Source organism: Loxodonta africana, chromosome 14 (assembly GCF_030014295.1).
Source record: "Loxodonta africana isolate mLoxAfr1 chromosome 14, mLoxAfr1.hap2, whole genome shotgun sequence".
Taxonomy (NCBI): domain Eukaryota; kingdom Metazoa; phylum Chordata; class Mammalia; order Proboscidea; family Elephantidae; genus Loxodonta; species Loxodonta africana.
The window spans coordinates 81,867,351-81,879,850 of record NC_087355.1 but is presented as its reverse complement, the minus strand read 5'-3'; the positions used below and the strand labels follow the sequence as shown (position 1 = coordinate 81,879,850).

The 12,500-nt window shown below is 47.8% G+C and overlaps 1 protein-coding gene across 3 annotated transcripts in view; it reads left to right on the top strand.

Moving 5' to 3' along the window:
• The window catches only part of SLA (Src like adaptor), a 42,683-nt gene that overhangs the window by 12,844 nt on the left and 17,339 nt on the right, over nt 1–12,500 (top strand). The gene's annotated exons all lie outside the window — the stretch shown is intronic.

Below are 12,500 nucleotides of genomic sequence, written 5' to 3'. Positions count from 1 at the left end.
AGTCCACCTTCTTTGTATGGTGCTGAGCTCTGTCCACAGGACCCTGGACCCACAGCCGAGACTGAGCAGTGGTGGGTGGTTGCTGACAGTGGCTGAAGCAGAGCGATGGGTCCTGAGGGGTCACCGTGCTTGTCCCCCTCATTTTGTCTATGGTTAAAATTGTTCATGAGTAAAGTTTCAAGGGACCTGGGGGTTAGCGCTCCTGAAGGATGCTGAACCCTTGGCATTTTGAGATGGATCTTAGAGATGAGTGGTTGAATCCCTTTATTTTACAGTAGGGGAAATGGGCCCACAAAGGGATGTAGGTTCTTGTCAGTAGCTACTTGTAGAGTCAGAATTCTAACGCAGGCCTGTCTGATTTGGAAACTGAGGCTCTTGTTCCCACACCCTGCCAGCCCTCCCGTCTGAGGGAAATGAGATAAAATATTATCATGGACATAATTAGCTGAGAAAGAGCTTTTCCCTATGACTTTACTAAGCTAGACACTACTCCTGTTAGGTCGTCCTGAAAATAATGGAGCCTTCGTGTTCCCCTGGTAGGATTACAACGTGCCAAGCATTTTAGGGGAGGTGCAACCTTACAAGTTAATTAGCAATAAAAAAAAGTCAGCCTTCTGGAGAGATGCCAGGTTGAGACAGACTTCTTTTGTTTTTTTCCCAAATTTTACTTATTTTGGTGTTGTTAGAATATCCACAGCAAAACATGCACCTATCCAACAATTTCTACACATACGATTCAGGGACACTGATTACATTCTGCGAGTTGTGCAACCATTCTCACCTTCCCTTTCTGAGTTGTTCCTCCGTCATTAACATAAACTCACTGTTCCTAAGTTCCTATCTAATCTATGGAGTTGCTATTATCGATTTGATCCCATATAGATAGTTATTATAAGAGCATAATGCTCAAGGCTGACTTTTTTTTTTTTTTTTTACTAGTTAAGCTAAGCTATTATTGTTCGGTTTTAAGAAGACTTCAGGGGATATTTCTGGTTTAAAGTTTAAAGATGATCTCAGGCTGAGACAAACTTCTGATCTGACCGAGTCCTTTGGCAAGTGGCCAGAGGTCTGGCAGGTGATTATCAGCAAGCAGGGCCCAAAGCATGCACTGCTGTGTCCTGGCCCTTTCTAACACCTTGGCCATGTTTCTCCGGCTTCCTAGTCACGTGGTCGCAGGTGGGGTACACACACCGTGTGGGTTCTCTAGGAGAGTTGGCGGATGATGGCCAGCGAGGCCAGGTGGTCCACTAGGGTCCACAGAGCGGTCACGGGGGCACCTTAGCACACGCTACCCTCCCTCCTTACATCACAGGCTTTTGGGGGTTGCTCCCCTCTTCTAATGTCTTCCCAGCCCAGCGCTGACATGAGAGTGGGCGGAGCCAGGCTACTCCGAGGGCTACTCATTCTGGCCCCTTATAAAAAGCCTTTTCACTTTTTCCAAATGAAGACACCGGATTACAGTTCACAGCCCTTCAGATTCCCCCATCCCTCCCTCACACACATTCTCTCAGATGCAGGCATTCCACTGGCTCTTCCTCGTCTAGCCCAGCAACTCCCCCCAAATCAAAGGGGAGAAAACAAAGAGAGTGCACCCCAGAGCCCAGGAGCCCAAAGCACATGATAAGGTGAAGTAGAGTTCTGAGCACTCCTGGCTGAGAAGGGGCCCTTCCCTCCTGTGCAGATCTCAGAGCAGGCCACAGTTAGGGCAGAGCACTGGGCCTGCTGCTGCCTCGGGGCTAAGTCTGGCTCCTCCACCTTCTCCAAACTGGCTCCAGCCACAGCTGCCTCATCCAGTCACACCAGGTACTGTGGGGTCGATTCTGACTCATGGTGACCCCATGAGTGTAAAGGTAGAGCTGTGCACCGTAGGGTTTTCAGACATAGATTTGCCTCTGAGTGGTCTCAAACTTCTAACCTTTTGGTTAGAGACTAGACCGTTAACTGTTTGCACCATCCGGGAAACCTGACATTGTGATGATCAGGGCCCAGTCAGCTTAGGAGGCACCCCCGACCTAAGCCATTTTGTGGTGTCACCTCTCAGACTGGTGCCAAGGGGTGGCAAGCTTGAGCAAACTCCATGAAAACATCGACCTCCGAGGACTAGCTTATTTGCTTTATTTTTCCAATGCAAATCTTCATGAAATAAGTTTCTCTTTTTCTACTGTGTGGGTGGGGGGGGGCGTCACCTTGAAGAAGGAGGCAGAGGGGTCTCCCCTGCCTTCCACCCCCCAGGTTAAAAGAATTCCCCAGGTCAAGCCCAGTGTGTGATCCAGGCAACCACATCAAGTGCTGGTGGGCTGCCTTCCTCCCCCACCCCTGAGAAGTTTCCCTTGTGATCAGCCCTGAACTTTATTTCCTCTTTTGTTTTACACCTTCTTGAATAAAGGGGAAGGGGGAGGTGCAATGGAGGCCGGTTAATTAGTCCTTATCTGCATATTGCAGAGGGCCGGCTTTTCAAGGAATGAGACAGCTACTTCTCCTCAGCTTACTCGGTGAGTGTCAAATGCAGAGCCGGTGGTAGCAGCTCAGAGCACGCTGATTGCTTTAGGCAAACAGGCACTGAGAGGTTCCTCTAACTTACTGTTCTAGCCAAGAGCTAAAAGCCCCAAAGTCCCCTGGTCCTGCAGGGATCTGCAGGTGCCTGAACTATGGCCATTCAGGTAGACAAGTCTCCGAGCTTTCAGGAGATCATTCTGCCCCAAGCCAGGAGTGTGGATGCTTTGGGAGAAAGCTTTGACCATCCATTTTCTCCTAGGCTAAGCTTTCCAGAGCGTTCTTGATTAGTCTAGATTCCAAGGACGGTGCAAATGGTTAATGTGCCTGAGCTGAAAGGTTAGTGGTTCCAATCTGCCCACAGGTGCCTCGGAAGAAAGGCCTGTCGATCTCCGTCTGGAAAGTCAGCCACTGAAAACCCTACGGAGCAGCGTTCTGCTCTGACACACATGGGGTTGCCATGAGTCAGCATCGACTCAGTGGTAACTGGTTTGTTGTTTTATTTGTCTAAGGTCACAAAACCCACAGAGGCAGTAGGACTTGGTGGAAATAAGACAGGTTTCAGAGGCAAAAGACCCTGATTGGGCTTCAGGTATTGTCCCTCCCTCTGGACAGGTGTGATCTTAGGTAAGTCACTCAGCCTCACAAGGGACTTGGCTATAAAACAGAGACAGAACAACCCCTCCCTCCCAGCAACGCTGCAGCACAAAGAGCTGCCTGATGTGTCCGTAAAAGCAGTAAAAAAAAAAAAAAAAAAAAAAAAACTCCATTTGGGGTTATCTGATTGCAACAGGCTGGTATTAAACAGCCAGTCCCAAATGTTGTCAAGTGCTGGAACGGGCGATTCCAAGTAATCCCAATAGTTCACTTTACTCCACAGCTCTGCACAGGCTTCAGACTCCTCCTCTGGGCAGGCACTCGACACACCACAGGGAATTCCCAGAGTGCAAGCAGCGGCACATTTCCATCCTGAGAAGAGAACTCAGAGTTCCCTGTGATCTTTTCCCCCTCTTTGTTTCCTACCTTCCTATCCTCCACCTGAAAGAGACAGGCTGACAGATGTGGCAATGCAAATGCGAAAGCAGGTCAAGCCCTTTCTTGTAAGGCCTGGTGAGGATGGAAAAAACACGGCATTTACATACCTAGCTAGGCGGCTGCCTCGGTGGAAAGAAGGGGGTGGGCGAGGGCCCGCAGAGGAAGCCGGGCAGGGAAGGCTCAAGGCCTGGCTTGGAACTTCTCGGTGAGTAGTCCTCAGATCACCTGCATCGGAGTCAAAACCAGAAAACCAAGCCAGTTGCCATGGAGTCAGCTCTGACTCACTGGCGACCCCATGTGTGTCGGAGTAGAACTGTGCTCAGTGACTCTGACCTTTCAGAAGTAGGTTGCCAGGCCTTTCTTCCGGGGTACCACTGGGTGAATTTGAACCACCAGCCTTTCAGTTATTAGCCAAGTGCATGAAGCATTTGTGCCACCCAGTAACTCGGCCAAGTTAAAATGCAGACCTGCTGATCAGAACCAGGTGATGGTGGGCAGGAGCAGCAAGCTGATTTTTTTTATAAGCCCTTCAGGTGACTCTTATGAAAAACCCAGACCTGACCAGTTGCCATGGAGTTGACACCGGCTCACAGCGATCCTCTGTGTCTCAGAGTAGAACTGTGCTGCATAGGGTTTTAATGGCTGAACACTTGACCCAGGGATTCCAGGTGAATCTTAAACCCCCTAAAGCTTGCAGACACCAGACCTAGCTTTGAGTCTGGCCCTGACGCCAACACACAACACACACAATGAGAAAAGAGAGAAGGTAGCGTGTCTCCTGAGCGGCTCTGCGTGCTCATTTGTAACGTGGGGACCATTACACCAGAGCTGCTTAGGCTGTTCCTTTCCCAAAAAGCATCCCATAAGGTGATGTGGACTTGAACACGGCAGCCTTTGTCCTTAGGCTGCTCCACATCTTTCTGCCAGGTAACTGGTGCAGAGTGGGGTGCAATGCATGCTGGGTGAACGGGCAAATGTTTTGTAACTGTGCGGCTGTGAAGCTCAGCAGGGAGAGAAGGACAGAACTCTGGTAAACCAGGGGAAGGCAGCTGAGGGACATTGGAATGGCGTTGTCTTCAGGCATAGGGGCCTGGGTGCCGTGGACATAGCTGATGGAAGGCAGAGAAAGGGAGCTGTAGGTCCTTGTCTAGTCTGACATTGTACAGTTAAGCTTTTTAACTAGCCCATTACAGGTTCAGGGTCAGGATGGGCTGACTCTGGGTGCAGCCAATCTGACCTTCCGTGGCTGGAGGCATATTTTGTCATCTTCTAAGATAGAAGCTGTGAAGAAAACACTGGGGGAGGAGGGGGCATGGGATTCTCACTGAACTCCAGGGCCTGGGAGGCTGCTATCAGCAGCTGTGGGACTTTGGTTAGGTCCAGTATCTTCAATTGCAAAGCAAGAAGGCTGGCTTGGTGATCACCAAGACCCCTTCCACTGGGATGCTGCATGAATCTCCCAGCGTTGTCAGCTCTCTGAAGGGAGTGCTTGATCAAAAAGAGTTTCCACCTGTCCTAGGTGGCACTAAGAAGGGTAAGGGGGGACCTGTGGTTGGAAACTATGGGGAGATGGCATCCGAGTCAACCAAAGGAATCCTAGTCACACCTACCTGTTACTTGTGCTTGCAGGGTACCAAACACGATCCCAAGTGGTTCACAAATATGAACTCTTAAGTCTCACAACCACATGAGGCAATCACTGTTAGCATGGCAACTTTAGAGTTGAAGCACAGAGAGGTTAAGTTCCTTGCCCAAGATCACACAGCTCATGAGTGGAGATCTGGAATTTAAGCCCAGGTGGCCTAGCTCTAGAGTCCTTGCTCAGAACTGCCACAACAGATGCTTGGAGTGGGTGAGCTTTCCAGTGCCCTCACTCTTCGGAGAGTGGATGGTGCTGTCTAGATGGAGAGAGAGTTTGCTTTCCAGATTTAGTCACCCAGACCCTCAAGTGCCCCAGTGAGGGACACCAGGGACCAGGATCCCATGTCAGATCTTTGACTAGAAGATCCCCATTTCCCCATGTGTGGTGGTACCCAATCATTCAATTTTTATATAATTGTATGTTTAGTAACTACCACGCATCTGTCAGGTTGTTGTACTGTGGTGGTTTGCGTGTTGCCATGATGCTGGAAGCTATGCCACTGGTATTTCAAACACCAACAGGGCCACCTGTGGTGGACAGATTTCAGTGGAGTTTCCAGACTAAGCAAGGCTAGAAAGAAGGACCTGGTGGTCTACTTCAGAGAAAGCTGGCCAGTGAAAACCATGTGAATACTAGCGGAATACTGTCTGATCCAGTGCCAGAAAATGAGCCCCTCCGGTCAGAAGGCACTCCAAATACGAAAAGAAAAAACGAATCCTCACAACTAGACCCATAAGCAACATCACGATAAAGGGAGAAAAGACTGAAGTTGTCAAGGATTCCATTTTACTGGATCCACAATCAACACCCGTGGAAGCAGCAGTCAAGAAATCAAACTCTATAAAGTGTTAAAAAGCAAAGGTGTCACTTCGAGGACTAAGGTGCACTGGACTCAAGACATAGTATTTTCAATTGCCACATACACACACGAAAGCTGGCCAATGAGTAAGGAAGACTGAAAAAGGATTATAAATTGTGGTGAAGAGTATTGAATATACCGTGGACTGCCAGAAGAAAGAACAAATCTGTCTTGAAAGAAGTACAGCCAGAATGCTTCCTGGAAGAGAGGATGGTGAGACTTCACCTCGTGTACTTTGGACATATTATTAGACCAGTCCCTGGAGAAGGATATCATGCTTGGTAAAGTAGAGGGTCAGTAAAAAGAGGAAGACCCTTAATGAGACGGATTGACACAGTGGCTGCAACAATGGGCTCAAACACAGCAACGACTATGAAGCTGACTCAGGACGGGGCAGTGTTTTGTTCTGTTATACGTAGGGTTGCTATGAGTCGGAACTGACTTGATGGCACCTAGCAACCTAACAACAACAACGTGTGTAATGAATATTATTAAAAGAATATAACTAACCCATTAAACCATGACTTTCCATTGCTCAGAATGGGGCTAAAGTTTTAAAAAAAAAAGAAAGTGAATAGATACAAAGAAAAGCATTGTAAGTAAATAATAGTATGGGTGGTACTCAGCTGTGACAAAATAGTGTGGCCAAGGGCTCTGTCATCAGATCACCTGGTTGTGAAACCTGGCTCTCAACCAGTGTGTGCTCTTGGGCAAGTCTCTGACCCGCACTGTGCCTCCATGTCCTCATATGCGGAATGAGGTAGTAACAGTGCCAACTGAACGGTGAGGCATGAGGACTAAATGGATAACACGCAGCCCAGGGCCGGACTCCTAACAAGCACTCCAGCACCACGCACCATGCTGCTGGTAGAGATGGTGAGAACGAGGCTGGGGGTGGAGGAAGTGTAATGAAAGCACCTCGAGTCTGGGAAGTCCTAGGTGGCTCAGGCAAAGCTGAAATTCTCAGGCGATGGAGCCGAGCAGATTGGCTTTGGCCGTTTCCTACTTCTGCTCTGTCCCAGCTCCACCGTAGCATCTGAGGGTGCTGAGACCCAAAACAACCTTAGAGTCATCTAGTTGAAATCTGCTCCATTTAACAGATGGAAAAAGCAAGGCTTTGGGAGAAAAAGATTTCTGGGCCACTGTGTCTCCCTTCATAACCCACAATACAGCCCTTCACGTATAAATAAGAGGGCCCACAGGCACAAGCCATGGCTCACAGTGACTCCTCTCAGGCTAGTCTGTTTGGTTAGCAGTGTGTTTCCTGAAAAAGATAACTAAGGCCTGCTTCAGTCCCTCAGGAAGCCACGAGTTTGGGCATGACTAAACCAAAAAACCAAACTAAAACCCATTGCCATCGAGTGGATTCCGACTCATAGAGACCCTATAGGACAGGGTAGAACTGCCCCCTAAGGTCTCCAAGGAGCAGCTGGTAGATTTGAACCGTCAAGCTTCTGGTTAGTAGCGGAGCTCTTCACGACTGCGCCGCCGGGGTCCTGGGGCCTTGACTAAGAGGAAGGCAAAACCAGAAGCTGCAATCCCTGGTTGTTTAGCTCCTTGTCCACCAGCTGTACTGAGCTGCTCGCGCCAGCTCTGAAGTCTCATTTGTGCTCAGTCTTTGTCCTAACCTGCTAAGGATCGAGTATTAACTAGGAAAAGCCTGGTGACTAAGTGCCAAGGACGGCTGTGAGGCTTAGTGAAGTGACCGTGGCTTTGAAATCCTCATGAGCTCACTGGCCATCTTACTAAAACTCTTGCAGCCTTGGTTCCTGGCCGTTTCAGTGGGAATAGCTGTAGGATATTCAAAGTACCGAATGGCTAGTATTGCTAGACAGTTACAACCAGGAGCTACTGAGAATGTTGTCAGTATTTACAAAGAGATGGTAGCAATGTTCCAAAGGGCAATAATGCAAAAAAGGGCCCGTCCTCTTTTGACTCAGTGATTTTTGTGGCTAGTAAGTTCTACATAGGTCTCCTTCCTTTTTGGGGCTCATTTCCTGTTTTAAGTTTGTGTATGTTTTGTTCAACCTGACTCATTTTTGAGTTGAACTATCAGCAAATATTTGGTCTTTGAATTTCATCTTCTCACGAAATGGAGTTTGTTTTTAGATGATGAGACCATTTTCAAATTTACACTCCTAGAGGGTTTTCAGACTTCAGAACACTGCCAGCTGAAATTGGTCCCGGGTTATGGGATGATAACCTTATCCCTAAAAAAATGATACTGCTGCCATTTTGTTGAGGCAGGCCCGGTACATACGATGCATCATTAATCCTAAACCCAATCATAGGAGACAGATTTTGATATTCCCATTTTTATACACGAAGAAATCAATCAAGCTCAGATTAGTTACAAGTAAATCTCTCCCCTACTCCCTGAGCTGTTAAGTGGTGGGGTGGCGTTTTAAGCCAGGCCTGTCTGGTCTCAGAGCCTATCCACGTTCTCCTGTAAACCTTTGGCATTCTCCTTTTGTGCCCTGTGTGGGTTTCTCCTCTTCGCGTCTTTATCTTATGTCTGCCCTGATCCCGTCAACTGCCCAGCGCCCTCTTCTCCAGGTGACCAACTCACGGATCTGATTCCATCCAGGTGCCCCGCTCTCCATAAAACCACGGGGGTCCAGGAGGGCATCAGAATATGTCTGAACCAGGCTTCGAACCCCTGCTGAGAACTTGCCTTTCCTTCCCAAATATACTGAATCAGAATCTACATTTTAACGAGATCTCCAGGTGACTCTTCGGTATAATAAATCTTGAGAACCAGCGCTTGACTAGTGGTTCTCAGAATTGGTCCCTAACCAGCAGCTTTAGTATTACCTGGAAGCTTGTTAGAAATGCAAATTCTGAACAGGGAACTTGTTAGAAATGCGAATTCTCAACAGAGAACCTGTTAGAAACACAAATTCTTAGCAGGGCTTCAAAGCCCAGGTTTGAACTTTTAAATCTCCCAGCTTTCATCTATTTCACTGTAGGGACCTAGGCTTAGGGAAGACTGGCTTGAATCCAGGCATAAAATCTTGCTTAGAATGGCTGCCCTCTCCGCTTAGTAGAAGGTCAGCGAAAAAGGGGAAGACCCTTGAGAAGATGAACTGACACAGTGGCTGCAACTATGGGGTCAAGCATAACACGGATTGTTAGGATGGCGCCGGACTGGGGGGTGTTTCATTCTGTTATACACAGTAGGGTCGCTGTGAGTCAGAACCCACTCGAGGGCACCTAACAACAACAACCTCTCCACAATAAGTTACAAACCAAATTTCCATACATATGAGTGACTTTGTCCTTTGTTTTTCTAATGCTGGTGATAAAGATGATGGGGATATGAATGAAGTCCCCTGCAAGTGACAAGGCAAAGTCCATTCCCTTTAAATAAAGTCCAAATGAAAGATTTCCTCATGGGTTTTCCAACGTTCTAGCCCCAAAAGCATCACGGTTATGGAAATTCCATAGGAAATTTTGTTATCGTGAGCTTGAAATTCCCTGACCTCTTGAGCAACCCCCTCATTTCCCCACAGAACCAATTGTCTTTTTAGTGGGATTTTGTTTTTGTTTCTGTTTTTAATGTTACAAAAGATGGCGTTCTCTTTCACATCTTACTCTGGAATGAGACATTGAACCCCAAGTCCCTCCATAGGCTGACAATCTATTTCAAGGATCTATTATTGTCACGGGAGGAGCTCTGGCAGCACAGTGATTAAAGCACTCAAATGCTAACCAAAAGGTTGGTGGTTAGAACCCACCAGCTACTCCGCAGGGGAAAGATGTGGCAGTCTGCTTTCGTAAGGACGACAGCTTTGGAAACCCTATGGGGGCAGTTCTACGCTGTCCTATAGGGTCACTATGAGTCGGAATCAACTCAAAAGCAATGGATTTGGTTTGGGGTTTATTATCATCACAACCCAGAACGGATAACAAATCCTGGGCCTCTTGTTTCGACACTAGCCTTACACAAAGGGCTGGTTTTCTGATGGCCGCCCTCCCTGCTGCTCCCCCCCAGATGGGTTTCCTTCTGCCTGGATGGTTGTACAAACCCAGCACAGGGACAGTGTGAGGCTGGAGGAAGTGTATTAGGCCCCTCACTGCAGCGGCCCCTTCCAGGACCTGTACCTAATTTTGTGTTTGTAATTTCTTTCTCTTTCTGAAAGAGGACCTCCAAATTTGCATCAGCTTCATGCCCCACGGCATCTGGATCCACCCTTTATGAGAACTCAGGACTTCTGACTACACCCCACCCCGCGCTGCATGCATACACACACACCTCCTGGGCCCACCTCTAATAATTGGGTAGGGCCTGGGCTGTACAAGGGAAGGAAACCTTTTCTTTTTTTAATTGTATTATGCTTTAGGTGGAAGTTTACAGGTCATTTTAATTTCCCATTCAAAAATTTATACATATATTGTTTTGTGATATTGGTTGCAATCCCCACAATGTGATAGCATGCTCCCCTTTTCCACCCCAGGTTCCCTGTGTCCATTCGTTCAGTTCCTGTCCCTTCCTGCCTTCTCGTCCTGCTTTTGGGCAGGAGTTGCCAATTTGGTCTCGTATATTTGATTGCACTAAGAAGCACTTTCTTCACGTGTGTTATTGTTTGTTTTATAAAAATTATAGGCCTGTCTAATCTTTGTTTGAAAAGTGGCTTCAGGAGTGGCTTCAGTGCTGGGTTAGCAGAGTGTCTGGGGGCCATAGTCTCGGGTGTTCCTCCAGTCTCTGTCAGACCATTAAACTGGTCTTTTTTCATGCATTTGAATTCTGTTCTACATTTTCCTCCTGCTCTGTTCAGGGCTCTCTGTTGTGATCCCTGTCAGAGCGTCTGAAGTGGTAGGAAACCCTTTTCTTAATTTACCAAAGCAGGTGGGGGAGGCTCCCCTACAGGCTCAGGGCAGAGCTGTGGCAGGGAGGCCTAGGCTGAGCTGGGCCCACCCTTCCTCGTCCCAACTCGGTTCTTCCTCAGGCACCCTGACGCCTTTCAGAGGCCGCCCTTCCATCTCTCGGTCCTATAGGGTTCACAGTCGGCTGTGACTCAGTTTGCCAAGGGGATAGCACATTCAAGCACACTGGCCCACTGTGATAACTTGGTTCTGATTCATTTATCAATCAGTAACCACACCCCTTACCAAAACCCTCATCTGTATTTCTCACACATTCCCATATTTAATCTCTCTTGCAACTCAGTTTGTCCTGAGGCCCGGTGAGTCTGTGGTACGGGCAGAGTCTGGAGGTTCCAGCACGCGGATGTCTGGACCCTAGAAAGTGGCCGCTTGGGGCCACCATGCCTGTGTGCTGGGATTTCTACAGATTTTCCTGGGGTGAGGTGCAGGGATCGCCCCCTGCCATGATTATTCGTGTGTCATATAGGTCGCGAGCACCACAGAGCGGGAGCCTTAGACTGTTTGCTCACCAGCACTTGGCCTGTGCTAGGTGCTCAGTAACAACTGCCAAAGGAATCAATCAGCCATAAGTTATCCAGAATCTTGAGTTCAGATGCCCAGCTAGCAGATGGAGTGATAAACACCGTAGTAAGCCAACAGTGGGTTTCCTGATTTGTAAGACCTGTCATTTCCCCTCAAATGTACCCCAGTGTTTCCCTGCATCTAATCCGTATGCTGGGCAAATAATCCAAGAAGCTGGACTATCAGAAGAACGGGACATCAGGATTGGAGGAAGACTCATTAACGACCTATGTTATGCAGATGACACAACCTGCCTTGCTGAAAGTGAAGAGGACTTGAAGCACTTACTGATGAAGATCAAAGACCACAGCCTTCGGTATGAATTCCACCTCAACATAAAGAAAACAAAAACCCTCACAACCTGACCGATAAGCAACATCACCATAAACAGAGAGAAGATGGACATCGCCAAGGATTTCATTTTACTTGGATCCCCAATTAACACCCACGTAGGCAGCAGTCAAGAAATCAAACAACATATTACCTTGGAGAAATCTGCTGCAAAAGACCTCTTTAAAGTGTTCAAAAGCAAAGATGTCACTTTGAGGACTAAAGTGCGCCTGACTGAAGCCATGGTGTTTTTAATCACCTCATGTGCATGTGAAAGCTGGACAACGGATAAGGAAGACTGAAGAAGAATTGATGCCTTTGAATTAAGATGTTGAAGAAGAATATTGAATACACCATGGACTGCCAAAAGAAGAAACATATCTGTTTTGGAAGAAGCACAGCCAGAATGCTCCTTAGAAGCATGGATGGTGAGATTTCATCTCACATACTTTGGACATGTTATCAGGAGGACCAGTCCCTAGAGAAGGACATCTTGCTTGGTAGACAGTCAATGAAAAAGAGGAAGACCCTCAACAAGATGGATTGACATGGTCGCTGCAACAGTGGGCTCAAGCATAGCAATGATTGTGAGGATGGCACAGGACCAGGCAGTGTTTCCTTCTATTATACATAGGGTTGCCATGAGTTGGAACTGACCGGATGGCACCTAACAACAGCAATGTGCCTGAATTA